General features: G+C 44.9%; 1 pseudogene; it reads right to left on the bottom strand.

Moving 5' to 3' along the window:
• Positions 1–486: 486 nt before the first annotated feature.
• Positions 487–2,422, bottom strand: LOC123847759 (C-myc promoter-binding protein-like; annotated as a pseudogene).
• Positions 2,423–16,715: the final 14,293 nt, after the last annotated feature.

Here is a 16,715-nt window from a genome sequence, read left to right on the forward strand (position 1 = left end):
GAAGACTGATTCTAGAACCTTACCTTTTATGCTATGATGCTTCCTTCCTAAAGACACACACACGAGCCATTGCAGGACCACACCAAGGATCCCATCCTTGGAAAGATGATAAATACATACATGTTTGCATATACATTTATGTAAATATATTCAATATTATTTTTAAAGTTATATTACTCAAATACATTGTTAAATTTCAGGGGCACCTGTTTGCTCTCTCATCAGCTGTTGTGGCTTATAAAAATGGTTGCAATATCTCCTTTCATTCTCATGGTTTTGCTCTAGGTCTTTTGTTACTGCTTTTTTTCTTTTTTATCCAAAAGAAATGATAGTTTGCTGTTGCTATGTCTTTAGTTTTTTTCTTGTATTTTTTATAGAATTGTTATTTTACACACTGACTGTATGCTACATATCAAAAGTACACACATGCATGCACACACATTTGGAGGTTTTTCCACATCGCATCACTCCTGTACTTATACGCTATCACAATTGTGTGGACCCTTGGTCAGGTATGAGAAGATCGTATGCCATCTTGTACTCTAAATATAGAGTAAGCAAGAGAAATAGTATTTCTCCGTATAAGCTCTGCTCTCTTTTAAAATGTGAACACTTATTCATTGTCTCTAAAATCTGACTCATTGTTCCATAAATATTCATTTTAATGCTTTTTATTATGCTTTTCAGTGGTTCATGGTTAAGTGAGGGACCTTTGGATAATAAGGAGACCTTTGGACGATTTGGGGTGTTGGGATATAGCAGGGAAGTTTCAGATCCTGAAGCAATTTCATATTGCCCCATAACATTTGTATTAAAACATATTTACCATCTTTGAACATACAATGGTGGCAAAGCTTCAAATACTTCCTACAATGCTCAGAAGTCAGGATCTATCCAAGTAAGTTATTGAGCGAGTCAAGATGTCCAAAACACCACACCAGGTTCCAAAGAAACAATTGGATGATGATCCATGAAGTCTGCCACTGTTCTTGCATGATAGCCTTCATTCTCCAATAAGCTTTCAAGTTTGTTCCATGCTATCAATGGATGAAGATATGGAACAGGGATAGGATCTGGGCTCGGGAGGTGTCATTCTAATCCTAAAGACTCTGTAACCCCTTGTCAAGTAGCTGGTGGGCTGCCTGTAGGAAGGAGCTTCTGTCTTCTAATATCTTCCTTATCCAGAGGGTCCTAAGTACTAACACTCCTGGCCATTGGAAATACTGAACACTTCGCCAGAGCTGTTGTTGCTCTGTCAGCAGGGATGCAAATGCTTCAGGCACATGAATTTTCCTGCCTCTTAGGAGTGCTATGTGAACCAAAGTTCTCTTATGTGTCAAGACCAGAGGTCAATGCTCAGATGCAAGATTGCCTTGTCTGACCTGACAAGGAAGACAGAAAACGCCTATTTTCTGTAGATGGACCTGCCTTCAAAAATTATCTTCCAGAATATCTTGGATTTTTGTTGAAATGTTCAGAAAAGGTAAGAAGAGTTCGCCCGCATAACAAGCAGGTCGTATTGAGATGTGAACCATCTGCTGTCCACTGTCTTCATTTTCTCACCATAGACAAGACACAAGTTTCACACCGAGAGGGACTTGAGATGAGAGCCTCTGCTGTGTAGTTCTGGAAGATATTTTTGTATAATTCTTGTTGTGTAAAGATGCCACTTTTGATATATCAAGTAAGGCAGACGTTGATAGGGATCCTTCTAAGGAAGCAGAACTTGCCAGGCTTGTTGAGTTGAGGTCAATTTCCTCATCCCTGAGGGGGCCCCCATCTCTTAGGAGGAAGCAACTGCTCCTACCTCATGACAGACATCTTCATCTGCGAATGAGATTGACTCAGCATCCTGGGCCCCCTGGGGAGGTACACATGGGGAAACTTGACTACCATTTGCTTTGGCTTTCTCTGCAGCTCCTTTTCCGGCGCAAGAATACTGTTTCTTAGAACATCTAGGTTAAATACTAGCGGAGTATCTAAAATAAGTGAAGGTGATGAATGGGTTAATGTATCCTGAGATTCCTCCCTAAATGGGAAAGTAAATGAGAGGCTGGGGGAGCCCAGAGTCTGTCCCTCCGTCCTCGGTGTTTTTTGGACAGCTTCCAGGTTTGGCCAGTCTCACTGGTCTAGGAGAGCTGGGAGGAGGCTAGGACTTCAGCATGCCTTGACCAATGCTGGACTTTTCTTCCTAGTTAATTTACGAGCACATGTCCGATGGAAATCAGTGCTTGATGTCCGACTCATCAAAGGACTGCTGACGCTACTCAGATTCATCACCATTTCTGCAGCTAAATCACACCTGGTGGATGGGGGTGAAATGCTTTTGCTATCATATTCCTCCACCCCACTTCTTTTTGCTGTTTTTCAGTCGCAGCAATCAAGAGAGAGAAAAGGGATCAAATTCCATCACAACATCTGTTTTTTTTCAGAAGGTTTTGCTGAAAAGCTGCCAGTCAGATGTAGCAAAATCCCTCGTATGGAATTATCAAACCTAGAGAATAAAATTCCTTTAGCATTTTGTTCACATCTTTTTCCCTTACCTGGAATGCCTTCTGTAGTTTGCCAGCTAAAGTCAGGCTTGGAGGGGCCACAGCCTGTCATCTCCAGCAAGCCTTTAAGGAAACTTCCTTTCCTTTACTCGGCTCCTGTCTGCTACTGCCTAACCCCTGCATTAGGAAGCCTCTTTTATTCCATGTTTTAGCATGTTTTGTACATACCATTATTATAGTCCTTATCACAGCATATCATGGTTAACTGTAAACGAGTCCTGTCTTCTCGCTTCCCCGATTCTGAACTTCTATGGCTGTCTCATTCTTCACTTTATCACCACGAGCTGGCTCTGAAGTTGGCATACTGAGCATTTGCTCACAGATGTTTGTTGAGTGGCTATCTGACTACGTGGCCCAGGGGTTTTCCTCCCTGATCCTGAATGGAGATTGTTGACCCCGAGACCCAGGGTTGCCTGCGTCAATTTTCATGAATGAATGGTACGACTTTAGAGAAGGAGATTTTCTGAGCATGCTCCAGATCGGAGGCAGGTGCAGACGGGGGGCGGGGGGGAGGAGAGAAAGGTGTCTGTTCCCCTAGTTCTAGGCTTGGTCACTGTTCAGAGAGGAGCTCCAGGTTGAAAAGGAAAGAGCTGTTCCCTGAGGACACTGTAAGATCCTGGGCACGGGTGTGTTAGCCTGGGACCTAGAGAGCATTGTGCAGCACAGGCCGGGGGAGGGGGGAGGGCGTCACCCACTTCTACACTAAGGGCACAGAGATCACTGCAGGGAACATCATGCCATTTGTCCCCCTGAGATGCAGCCTCCCAGAGACAGTGCTCTTAGAAGAAGAAATCTCACAGATCGGATCGGTACCCCAAAAGCAGGGGTGTGGCAGAGGCCAGGCTTTCTTGAAAATGACTGGGAGGCAGCAAACACTAAAAAAGAGGTTGGAGGAGAGGACTCTGAGCACAGGGGAGATCCCCTCCCAGGGCTCCCAGGACAGACTGGGGACTTGGGGACGGAGGCTGAGGGCCTGCCTGCCTGCAGGTGGGGCTTCCCAGCTGGCACCATTGGGTTGAATGATAACATAGAACCTAATTTGTATTGTCTGATAGGCTTAGGAAAGCTTGGGTTATAAAGACATAATAACTAAATAGTCTTGAATAGAGGACACGTATAAAATGTGAAAAATCATCTGCTGGCCAGGATGAGGATGTGATTAAGTGGTTTTGTAGCCATGTCAAAACATGGACTGGGTAGCTCGGGGTAGGGGCAAACTTCCCATTTCCTGTGTTTGTCAGCATGGAAGCGATCATCCGAGTGGGCATTGGACATGGAGTGTTCACCTCGAAAGATTAAAGTCCCGGAGGAAAAATGTGTTTGAGAGGAGGTAGGGAAGGAAGTCCTGGCAGTCCCACTGCCAGACACTTCAACGGGGAATTTACCCTGGTGATTCAACCACAGCCTCTGGTCTGGCCTTTAGTGTTTCAGGTTCAGAAAACTGAGAAAATTGGTTCTGTCAGCACACGGAGGTAAGATCAGTTTATCGGGCCCTCAGTCATCCAAACCAAGTTCATAAGAGACAGATGTGCAAATCAAAACGCCATTTTATTAATTTACAGTGACAAGTAAAATCAGCCAGGAGATCAGACACACATTCCGTCTCAAGCACATCCTCTCCCCGTGGTGAAATCTACGTGGGAAGTCAAATTATCATCGGAAGACAGCCAGGCAAGGCTGGGATCGCAGCAGGAAGAGGGAGCTGGCTGCCTGCTTGGAATGTAAAATGAAGCCCAGTGCTTCACTCTGCACCAAAGGGATGACTCTAGAGGGGACCAGACAGATCTCGATCTCGGGACAGGTCACCCGCTTTGGGCATGCACAAGAGCCGGGCGTGCACAACTCCTTCTTCCTATTGGACCCTGCGTGTCCCGTGCTGGCCACACTCTGGTTTGACCCACTTTCTCCAGCCGCGTCTCTTCCACGGACTCGGTTACAGCCCGGTTCTTTCTCTTCTCGGCCTTTGCTTGTACCCCTGCCGACCCAGGGGGTCCGCGAAATGGACCATTGTCCCAGGGTGACCCCAACCTAGGGTCCACAGTGCATGTCACGTTCTGCCGAGGGGAGGAAGCCTCAGATAGTCAGGCGTGATCAGTGTGGAAGCCAAACCTCCCCTCTGGGCTTTGCCTGTCAACCTTCAGGCCAGATCCAGTGGGGCAGAGGATGCTAATGAATTGTTAATGAAGGGTCATCAATGCCTTTATCCCGGGAACAGGGGCTGCCTCTCCTGGGCAAACCATCTGCTGCCTTCGTTGAACCCTGAGGAAGCTGCTGGTGGGAGCCGTAGATGAGAGTCGGCTGCAGTCCTAGAATCAGAGGCTCGTTCTCTCCATCAGCAGGTGCGAAATGCTCAGGATGTTAGCTGACATTTTTGTGAAAGGAAAGGACTAGCCTACAGGTAACAGCTCTGGTTCAGTTTGTGGGGTAAGAGACCTTCACTGCATTCGCTGCCTTGGCTGCTGCCCTTGGGTCCAGCCCCCCGTTGTCCCTTCTGTAGGGACCTCTCTCACAAACAGAATGACCCATGGGAGTCTTCCCTTTACTTAAATCCCATTGAACAGGTAACAGTTACTGCGAGCTTGTCCCGTGCCAGACTCTGTTCTAAGCCCTTTACCTATTAATTCATTTCATCTTTACAACAATCCTCTGGGGTTGGGTACGATTATTATCTTCAGGTCGCAGAGGAGGAAATGAGACACAGTGCCCAAGGTCACTAGCTAGTAAGTGGCGGCAGCCTCAGAATCCAAACTGGTGAGTCTCATTCCCAGCCTGCCCGTTCATCTGCAGTGTCAACCAGAACAAAAAGGTTTCTCTAAATGTTGTCAACCCTCCCTATAGAATTGTTTACATTGCAGCCGATATACTAGCTCTTACTATCTGAGTTTCTAGGAATCTGCTTAAAACTTGAAGTATCTTGGGGCGCTTGGGTGGCTCAGTCGGTTAAGCATCTGCCTTCGGTTCAGGTCATGATCCCGGGGTCCTGGGGTCGAGCCCCGCATTGGGCTCCCTGCTCAGCGGGAAGCCTGCTTCTCCCTCTCCCACCCCCCTGCTTGTGTTCCTGCTCTCACTGTCTCTCTCTCTGTCAAACAAATAAATAAAATCTTAAAAAAAAAACTTTGAAGTATCTTAACGACCGATATTTAATTCTACTAGTCGTACATCCCGGCAGAAGTCACTTATCTCTGTGGCATTCAATTAATTTAAGATGAGAAGGGGTAGGCTTCAAAATCTCTCTGCTTCCTTCCAATGCTGACTTTCTTTCTTTTTCTTTTTTTTTTTTTTAAAGATTTTATTTATTTATTTGAGAGAGAGAGACTGAGAGAGAGAGAGCATGAAAGGGGGGAGGGTCGGAGGGAGAAGCAGACTCCCCGCTGAGCAGGGAGCCCGACGCGGGACTCGATCCAGGGACTCCAGGATCATGACCTGAGCCGAAGGCAGTCGCTTAACCAACTGAGCCACCCAGGCGCCCCCAATGCTGACTTTCTGAGTTTACCACCATTACTACCACCACTGCTTTGTATTTGTAAGGATTTTAACAATCTATCTAAATTATTTTATTTTTCCATTAAATGACCATTGAGTCAAGAAGTAATACTCGTTTACCTTTGTATTTCCAGAAATAGCTATGACAGGGTTGGGCATTGTAGGTACTGTTTATACATTTACTAGCTTGAACTGATTTTCTTTTTTTTTTAAAGATTTTATTTATTTATTTGTCAGAGAGAGAGAGAGCGCACAGCAGGGGGAGCAGCAGAGGGAGAGGGAGAAGCAGACTCCCCGCTGAGCAGGGAGCCTGACATGAAGCTCAGTCCCAGGACCCTGGGATCATGACCTGAGCTGAAGGCAGACGCTCAACCAACTGAGCCACCCAGGTGCCCCTTGAACTGATTTTCATAATCGTCCTGAAAGATGGGCAGGCAACATTATCATCTTTACTTTACAGAAACTGAAGTTTAGAGAGCTTTAATAAATGACCCCAAATCACAGAGTTCACCCTGTGCCCTTCCTTGTTTCCATCCATCCCACAATGGTGTTGTAAATGCACCTGTCCTCTTAGAGGAGCAGATTCTCAAGTAATAAACAACAGTCTAGGGGGGCATTTCCTAGGCCACTGTCTGCCTGAGAAATAAGAAGATTGTGCTTGGCATAACGTAACTTTTCTAGCTACTCATTTAAGAAAACAAATTGTCCTAAGGTGGGTTTTGTAGAGCAATGGATCCAGTGAATACTGTAGGCACATGTCATTTTGAAATTGAGTAATTGGTAACAAAAGATGAATACTTGAATGCTTTTTGCTGACTGAATTAGAAATCCTCGTGTGGAACAATGACTCACACAAAATCACCCAGGAGTTTAAACTGAGTGACTCAGACTTCAACATTGTAGAGTATGATCGCTCCTTGTTATGGGCAAAATAGTCCCAATTTCTGCAAACTACAAATCTAATGGAGATGAAGACAGCTTGTCAAGAGTTGGATTCACACTTTGATTAATTAGGGTTTTATATGTGATCATTAATGACTTTTGCCACCAAAGGTTTTCCAGAGAGTTACTCTTTGAGCACAAGGGAAAAAGAGTGCTAATGATCTGAAGATCAGGCTCAAGTTTTATTCCCTGAGGCTCTGTTCTCTGGGAGCTGTTCGGTTCCTCCAAGGTTCAAATTCTCCAGACTTCAAAAAGAAATATTGGCTTCAGATGGGATGATCCACTGCAAAAATAGAGTCCCATAAATACATCAATTCTAATTATCAATGTGGCGAATCTTCCTTGGAGAAGCTTGAGTGTAGTCAGGATTGGGAAACGTATGGCAAGAGGAAGGGGCTGAATGAGACGAGGAAGTCAGAGTCACTGGCTGGAAAGCAAATGTGCAGCTTGAACTCCCATGGCCCATCCATTTGGATGGCCAAATGAGGAGCCTCGACGTACGTCTGGCTCTGGGAGCATACATGCTTGCCTTTCTTCCTCGTGAAATAGCTAGGCTCCTCTGCAGCTCCTGTTCTTTTTCAGCAATGCCGTGGAGGAACAAGAAATAAATATATGGACATAATTATGATAGGATATTGTTTATCCATTCACCCGCAGAAGTTGTCATACTCATCCAATGGATCAGGAGCAACTGGAGGGCAGGGATATTTTGTTTTATATCTCAAGCTCTTTTTCTCTCCTCCCATCTGTCCTCTTTACTATCTACAGGCAGGTTCACATTGTTTCTTCAATGAACCTCCAGTGTGGTCCAAATAATTTTTTTAATTAGAAAATGTCTGTTTTCCATAAATAACAGAAAGTTTAAGTTCAGAGGACCAAGATCTGCCAAGGGGTAATATGTCTAGGTATTGTATGGCTTTTGTTGCTCTTGCAAATGGGTTTTTCCCCACATTGTATCTTTTAATTAGTTATTTCCAATGGGTAGGAAACAATGCATGTTTAGGTTTTGCTGCAAAAATGCTGCATAATAAAGCACCTCAAACACCGTGAATTACAACACTCATGTTTTCTCATGGTCTGTGGGTCACATGCGTGTGGCTCACATCGGCTGGACTTGGCCCTTCTTTGAGCTGAGGGCCCATCTGCCTGGGGCAGCTCTACAGTTATTCATCCTTGGGCCTGGGGTGAAGGGCAGCAGTGATCTGGGGGAGCAGCTCTTTTCCTGGTGATGGCAGAAGTACTAGGAGCCCAGCAGAAAAACCACATGCTTTCTAAGGCCTGTGGTAGGTTGAATTATGTGCCCCCCAAAGATGTGTTGAAATCCTCATGCTCCCCCTCTCCTACCTATGAATGTGGCCTTATTTGGAAATCAGGTCTTTGCGGATGTCATCAAGTTAAGATGAGGTTATACTGGTTTGAGATAGATCCTGGTCCAATGAGTGGTGTCCTAAAGACAAGAAAAATCTGGACACAGACACACAGGGAGAAGACCATAGGATGATGGAGACAGGGACTGGAGTTAACTCCAAGGATTGCTGGTAACTGCCAAAAGCTAGCAGAGAGACGTGGGGCACATTCACCCTTTGGGCTGGCAAGAAGGAACTAATCAATCCTGTGCTTACCTCGATTTTGGACTTCTGGCCTGTAAAACTCTTGAGAGAATAAATTTCTGTTGCTGTGAGCCACCAAGTTTGTAGGAATTCATTATGGCAGCCCCAGGAGACGAATACAAGGCCCCAGCTTGTCATTTCTATCCACATTTTATTGGCCAAAGCAGGTCACAGGGCCAAGCCAAAAGTCAAGGGGCAGAAAGAAGATGCTGAAGCATTATGAAGCCATGACAGGGGGGAGTTTTGGGGTAACTATTTAATCTAGCACCTGTAAGATTCAGAAACCCTTGTATTCTGAAGTATCTCGAAGCAAGGTGGTAGCATCTAATGATTATCAGTGTGGGTCTTGTATGAAGAAAGCTTTGGGCCTGCATCCTCATTCTGGCACTTCCTACTGGTGTGATCTCAGGCAAATTACTTAACCTCCAAGCATCATTTCCTTTATTTGTAAAATGAGAAAATTAATACTGCCTGTCTCACAGGACTCTTGTTAAGGTTACGTGAACTGATGTTGGTGAAGTGTTTCAGCTGACATGTAGTAGGGGCCGATCAGCGTTACCTGTTACATTATTATTGCTGTAATACAGCTTACAAATACAGGCACTATTTTTCTTTAGGGACTTTAGAAGTGAGATGAAGATGGGCTTTGCAAAGGCTGTGAGGTTTAAAGTTTGATTTATGAAGCAAGTTTAAGATATGTTAATGACCCTTTGGGTAGGCATGGGTTGTATTTCACCAGGAAAGAGAAGAGCCTATTTGCCTGAAGAACAGCCAGTTCATTTGAGATGACATTAAACTGAGTATAAAGGAGGGGTGTGATAAAGTTCCCAACCACAGAGCAATAAGGGGCTTTGTCAGGGAATTCACACGGGACAACGCTGAAGGAGGGGAGGGGGGGCGACACAAAATACTACGTGGGGCTTTTGACATCTACATGTTGCAGAGCCTTGGAACAAAGTGGACATAACATAAAGATATAATCTCAGGAGTCGATTGCCTCAACCGGAACTCAGAATCTTAGTGGGGGAGGGGCGGACATGCTTTTTTTCAAAGGGAACCAGCTTATGTGGAAGACTATGGAGTGACTCTATGTATCCAGGAATATTTACCTACTGGGCTTGCCACACCCCGGGGAAGTTGGTGGAGAACCTGTGGGAAGAGGTCAAAGAAGAGAGACACAGAGGGCATTCTTATTGAGTTTTATTTACATCATATGATTAGATGAACAAAGGGTATTTGGTTGTCTTTAGCAAAGGTCAGCTAGGATAAAGAGAATAGTGGGAACATGTGAAGAAACGGAAAGCACTTTAACTTCCAGAACATTGGAGGTTCCTCATTAGGCTGAAAGCAGCAGGAACAACCAGCTTCTGACCTTCCTCAGAAAAGATGAAGCAAACAAGGGAACTGTTATTAGAATTTTATTTTTGCAGACAATGAGGCATTTGTTGGGGGAAGTGTATTATATTGATAAACGATAGCTAAATCTCAATGAGGACTTATGATGGGTCAGCCACTTATCCATTCATTACATGCTTTATCACATTTAGTCCTTGCAACGACTTTATGAGTTAGTACCTTTAATCTTCATTTTACAGGTGAGGAAAAGAAGCTACGCCAATTGCTGAAGGTCACAGAGGAGGTGGCAAAACTGATTTCAGAGCACATGCTCTTCCCCCTTGAGTCATGCTGCCCTCACTGCCTAGAGAGTGGGTCACTCACCGCTATCTTTATGAGCATGGGAGACTTTTGGAAGAAGGTGACCCCCAAGGGTCTAGTGGATGGTGACAGGAATGAGCCAGCTGGTGCCAAGGGACCAGGAAACCTGAGCTCAAGTGGCCTATGATGTAGGATTAGGAAATGGGCCAAAATGTGCATTAGCAAATCCATGCTTTCACCCACTGAACGCCTTTGTTTAAGGAATGACAACTGTCCTCTTGTTATGTACTGAAGTCATCATTTCCTGAGCCTATCATGCAATTTCATACTTTTGGACCTTTGAAAAGCCTGTTCCACTGCTTGGAATATCATTTCGCCTCTCCTCTCCCTGGCAAACTCCTATTCTTCTTCCAAGGCTCAGCTCAAGTGGCATCCCCTCTTCTGAAGTCTCCTCTGTCTCCTTGACTAGCTGTGAGCCCCTGGGGACAGAGACAGTGTCTTCCTCACCGTATCTGCACTCTCTATCACTAGCATAGAGCTTGGCGTAGTTACTTATCAGTGCACGTTGGGTGGATATACACATCAACGTAAGTCCATGTGTTAGTCACCATAAAATGATCAAAATGATATAAGCAGCATACAGGGCTATTTGTCTAGTATCTTGGAGACACGCTATTGCCTATTCTAATTGGAAGGCAAAAGTTAAAGAAGCATGCAACCTATTTTCTTTTGAAAGAAAATTTGTCTTGCTGTTTTATGCGAGCAGGTAAAATATGCTCATAAAACAATCTGTTCTGAGAGTGGCAAATGTTTCAGGAAAATTCCAATGGAATAAGTTCTTTGTGATTTCATTACCTAACCCTCTATACAAATGACTGGAAAGACAAAGATGTACATGAGGGAAATGGTTCCAAGTATTATAGAAGGAAGCAGAATAGCTGAACAGAAATTTGTCATTAAGAAAGATTTATGCAAATCTCAAGAGTGCCTTAAAAGTTAATCTTAAAAAAAAAAGCCCTCTAGTCTGAGCAGATTATGCTTAAGAAAATCTTTTTGAGTAAATCCATGGAAAAAAATATTTCATAATTTAAAGGAAAATAGCATACACTTAGAATAGCAATTTAGGATTATTTGTTTTAGGTAAAGTCACACCAAAAATATCTCTCATTGATATATCTTGCTTACCTGTTTTCTAGGTTATTTGTGAGAGTTCTTATTTCAGCTAAAATGTGTTAGTTACAATGAGTCAGCCAAGTTCATTTTTCAAGCAAGATATTAGAAAAGAGAACTGTTCTCTTTGGAGATGAGCCAATGAAATGTTGGACTGTCAGAGTTCCTGGAATAGGAAATGATGGGGTCCAAATATATATTTTCTCAGGTTGGGATAAAACAAAAGCAGTTACAATAAATAAATCTCATTACTTGTTGATTCATACCCTTGCTCTAAGCAACTAAGAAGAAAATGAGCCACTAACATGTAGAAATGTGAATTTTAAGCATTTATGTATCTCATGGTCCCTGTACAAGGTTTGAAAGGAGTGAACAACAATTTTTGAGTCCACACCAGACATGTGTGCCAAACATGGCCTCCTCAGGGCCCAGGCAGCTCTGCGCTATCGTCTCTTCTCTTTGTTAGGTATTTGTATGTAGACCCTAGAGACTAAAATGGTCTAGATGTAGACATTTTAGAATTGGAAGGATCTTTAAAGATTATTACAAAAGCTACCATTTACTGAGTGCTTCCTCTGTTCCCGTCACTGTGGAAAGCACTCCACATGCATTATCTCATTTAATTCTCAGAGCAACCCTACAAAGTCAGTATGATTAGCTCCAGGCTTACAGATAAGGAACCTAAGGCTTAGAGAAGTAAATGCTCCAAGTCTTATAGCTGGGAAGTGGTGGACCTGGAATCAGGAAGCAGGTCAGACCCCGGGATCTCCCTTGGACATGAACACTGTAATTATTAGATGCTACTACACATTTAAATTTCTCTTACAAAAATCCTACTAGGTGAGCCAGCCCATGTTTGAGTACTCTCATGATACTATGAACCCTGTAAGGTCAGAGATGGTGGTATGTATTTTTTCTTACGATTGCACACACTATATATAGCAATACAGCCTTGCCCACCAGTCATATTTGTTGAAAGAATAAATCCCCTTACTTGCATATCAAACTTCCATGTGTTTAGAAGTTGAGAGAATCTATATGATTATATCATTCTTCTGCCGCATTGAAAAACACAGCTTTTAACAGATGGGAAAACCTAAGTCTAAAAGGAATGAATGAGTTGACCAATATCGTACAGCAATGGAATATTACCTCAGGTCACCTCTCTCCAGCTCTACTCAAGGGGCCAGAAGACGTCTCTTTACTCTGTCTCTGATCTTCTGCAGCTTCTCCCTCAGTCTCTCTGTCTCTCCCTGGCTTTCCATCCTCCTTCTCCATGTCTCTCTGTTATAATCCAGAGAGCAGAGAGTGTACCATTTTACATGGCTTTACCCATCTCTGTATCCCAGAATCCAGAAGACTCTTGAAAATATTGATTGATTAGATGGACGAATCACAAAAATATGTCATTTTTATCCAAAACACCGTTATCCTCTTTTTAGATCTGAGACCACTCTCTGCGTTATAAATTTCTGTAAGCCACACTTTCATGACACAATGAGAAAGCTACAGAAAAGAATAGTCACCTGATGTAATTTAACAAACTCTTAAGTCTGGCATTGTTTTTATGTTTTAATCCCTGAGAAATGGGATCTGTTGTAGCTCATTTTCTTCCTTTCCTATTGATTCATATAGGTGAGGGTACTGTTCAGGACTCTGCCCTTACATCAGTCTTCTAGAGAACCCCTAAAACATTCAAGGGCAATGCACACATGGAGTGAGAATGTGTAGAATTCCATCTTTCCTGAGAACAGCTGACAGTCTTAGACACAGAGCTCCTTGTGTTATGCGGCAAAATGAAAGGATTTCCCCCCCGGCAAATCCCAAGGCCTCCATTCTGTAAAAAAAAAAAAAAAAAAAAAAAAAAATGCAGGCCATGTTCAATAGCAGGTGCAGAATCGCTGATGGAATTCCAGCTCTAAGAGCCATATTGCAGGGTTTTCATGCCTGTAAATGTGCTGCTTTACTCTTTAGGAAGATTTCAAGGCTAAATTTGGGAAACACGAGAAGGCAAACACCTCGTGCCCAACTAAATGGGCTAATATGTGGGCTCTCTTGGCACAGTCCCCTCCTTGTTTTGGCCACGAGGTGGTTAAAGCACCTCGAATGAGTCTGGCCATTTTTTTTTTTTTAAGATTTTATTTATTTATTTGAGAGAGAGAATGAGAGAGAGCATGAGAGGGGGGAGGGTCAGAGGGAGAAGCAGACTCCCTGCCGAGCAGGGAGCCCGATGCGGGACTCGATCCCGGGACTCCAGGATCATGACCTGAGCCGAAGGCAGTCGCTCAACCAACTGAGCCACCCGGGCGCCCAGGCCATGTTTTATCCAAAAGTATGATTGTGGGCAGCACCAGACACTGCTGTGAGGCCACGATCCTACGTTAGCTATAGAGATGGAGAAAGCGACTCAACAGGACACAAATTCAAGACAGTCTCAGAGCCACCTGACCTCGCAGGAATCACCGGGAAGAGACATTCCAGAGTTCCGTGCCCACCAGCATCTTCCCACCCTACCTGATTACAGAGACAACTGTGCCGGCAGCCTGCACACACGGGACTGTCGCAGGATGTTCCATTCTCTCACGTGAAGAGCTTTCAGAGATGAGAAACATGGAGTCTGCTCTTCGTCCCCAATCCTTTTAGGTTGCACCAAAAAAAGGAAAAAAAAGAAAAGCAAAAAGAAAGATAACCACCCCTCCCACCCCGGAAGGGTAGCGGGAGGAACAGAAGGCAGGAAGAGCTGAAAGCTTGTGTCACCCAGAGCTATGGGAGAAAGTGGTGAAGGTGAAGAAGGGTGAGGTGAGGTACTTACATTGTCCCATTCACACAGTGTGGGCTCTAATACTTTATTTATTAGTTCTCTCAGCCCTCGCTATGTTTGGGTTTCACTTGGCTCAGAAGAGGTAGTGTCCCTGCTCTGCACAATTTTTCCAGGTAATTCTGATTCTTAAGAAGATTTTCTAGGTCATGGGCATAATGGGCCATTTTTCTTCATAATCCAGAAAGCTGCATTATGTTCTCTAGTCAACATGCCAGGAGGAGGTGGACATATAGTTACCGAAGTCGGGGGACCGGGGACCCATCATTGCTCAACACTTTACAGTTTAAAGGGGCTTTCCCACTTTATGATTTCTTTCTCCTGGAGGCCCTGTGAGAGAGGCGCCACATGAAGTCTGCCTGTTTTATGGAAGAGGGAAGAGAGCGACTTTGCTGGGGCCTCATGAGGGGTGCATGAGGGGCAGAGGGGGCCTGAAGGCAGGTTTCCCAACCCAGCCGTCCTGCTCAGCCTGCTCTCCAGGCTTATTTCCCTAACAAGTTCCCTTTGCTTCTTGCTAGGGTGGTATGAAGGTGTGATGGCAAGTAGGACTGCAAAGGAAAGGCAAGACCATGCAACTGCAAGGGACAATCGGTCAAGAGTTGACTCCTTTCATATGTGTGCTCCCCACAACCAGCAGTCTGGGAGCTGCCCCTCTACCCCCCAGGCTCACTTTGGGACTTTGGGAGTTAGGTACAGCTCAGCCCTCAAGTGAATACTCTACTCTTTGTCATGCTTATCGCTTTACTAAGCCCACATCTTCACCAACATCACCTGCTGAGTCTCTGAGATATATGGTGAGTCCTTCTTTCTCTGAATAAAAATTCTATTTTTATTCAATTATTATGCTCATTGGCTTTTAAAATAACCATAGATCACTAAGAGGATCACCTTGGGAGGGGGGATCAGTTTCTGGTCCCACCCCCTCCCTCTCTAGTTTTCTTTTCTAGAAATGAGCCCTTTTGAGGGGGGAACGATGGCAGAGTAGTAGGGGACCTTATTTCAACTGGCCCTGGAATTGAGCTGGATATCTACCAGACCACTCTGAGCACCCACAAAACCAGCCTGAGATGTAAGAAGATCTGGATCTCTACAAACAGAATATCACAGTCGACTGGTTTTGAGGTATGAAGCAGAGAGCCGTGATTCTGCGGGCAGATATTGGAGGATAAATGGCAGCGGGAGGGTGCCTGGCTGTGGGGATCCTACACAATCGATGAGTGACAGCCTCACGCGCTGCGGACGGGGCACAGACTCGCAGACTGGTAGCATCGGGAAAGGACTTTAGGGCAGCCCCCGGGATGGAAACCCAGAGCGGTGGGGTCCCGCCTGCGAACTGCAGCCCCCAGGGCGGAAACCCAGAGTGGTGGGGTCGCGCGTGTGAACTGGGAGCGGCTGGCGGTTTTAGAAGCACAAAGGGCAGAGACGTGCCCCGACCTGGAGGCAGGACTGGGAGCGCTGCGGAGGGGCGCACAACCCAGGACGCTGCAGTTTATAGCAGCACGGACAGAAACGGAGATGGTGTGGCCTGGAGGGCTCACTGAAGAACAGACTGAGGTCTCTCTGCTCTGAGGCAGAGGGTTGGAAATGGTCTCTTCTGCTCTGACTCACGGAAGAGACGCTGAAAGCCTCCAGGGAAAGCCGCCAGAGAACCAAAACCCCAAAAAATGATTCCCGCTGAGCCCATCCCCCACCACAGGGGGCAGGGCAACTCCACCCGAACAGGGTTGCCTGAATAACAGCACGGCAGGTCCCTCCCACAGAAGACAGGCTGGGAAAACAAGAGGCCAGCAACCCTAAGGTCCCAAGAAAACAGGTGCATCTTGTTTGGTTTCTGGTCAATAATTTGGACTCTATACCTTCCCTCAAACACCCATCAACAGAATGACTAGGAGGATGAGCCGCCAAAATAGAAAAGACTCAGAGATTATGACTTATGCTGCAGATTTACAAATGGATGCAGATATAACCAAGATGTCGGAGATGGAATTCAGGCTAGCAATTGTGAAGACAATGGCTAGAATGGAGAAATCAATTAATGGCAACAGAGAGTCTCTAAGAGCAGAAATAAAAAGTGAATTGGCAGAACTTAAAAATGCTATCAATGAGATCCAACCCAATCTAGATAATCTAACAGCTGGGGTAACTGAGGCAGAAGAGCGAATAAGTGACCTGGAAGACAATATAATAGATAAAAAGGGAAAAGAGGAGGCCAGGGAAAAACAACTCAGAATCCATGAAAATAGAACCAGAGAAATAAATGACACCATGAAGCGTTCCAGTGTCAGAATCATTGGAATCCCGGAGGGCGTGGAGAGAGAGAGAGGACTAGAAGATGTATTTGAGCAAATCGTAGCTGAGAACTTCCCTAATCTGGGGAATGAAACAAACATTCAAGTCCTAGAGGCAGAGAGGATCCCTCCTAAGATCAAGGAAAACAGGCCAACACCCCGGCATGTAATAGTAAAACTTGCAAATCTTAGAACC

This window comes from Mirounga angustirostris, unplaced genomic scaffold (assembly GCF_029215605.1).
Source record: "Mirounga angustirostris isolate CCGP_5_RB_7025 unplaced genomic scaffold, mMirAng1.0.hap1 SCAF_2, whole genome shotgun sequence".
In the NCBI taxonomy this organism is placed as follows: domain Eukaryota; kingdom Metazoa; phylum Chordata; class Mammalia; order Carnivora; family Phocidae; genus Mirounga; species Mirounga angustirostris.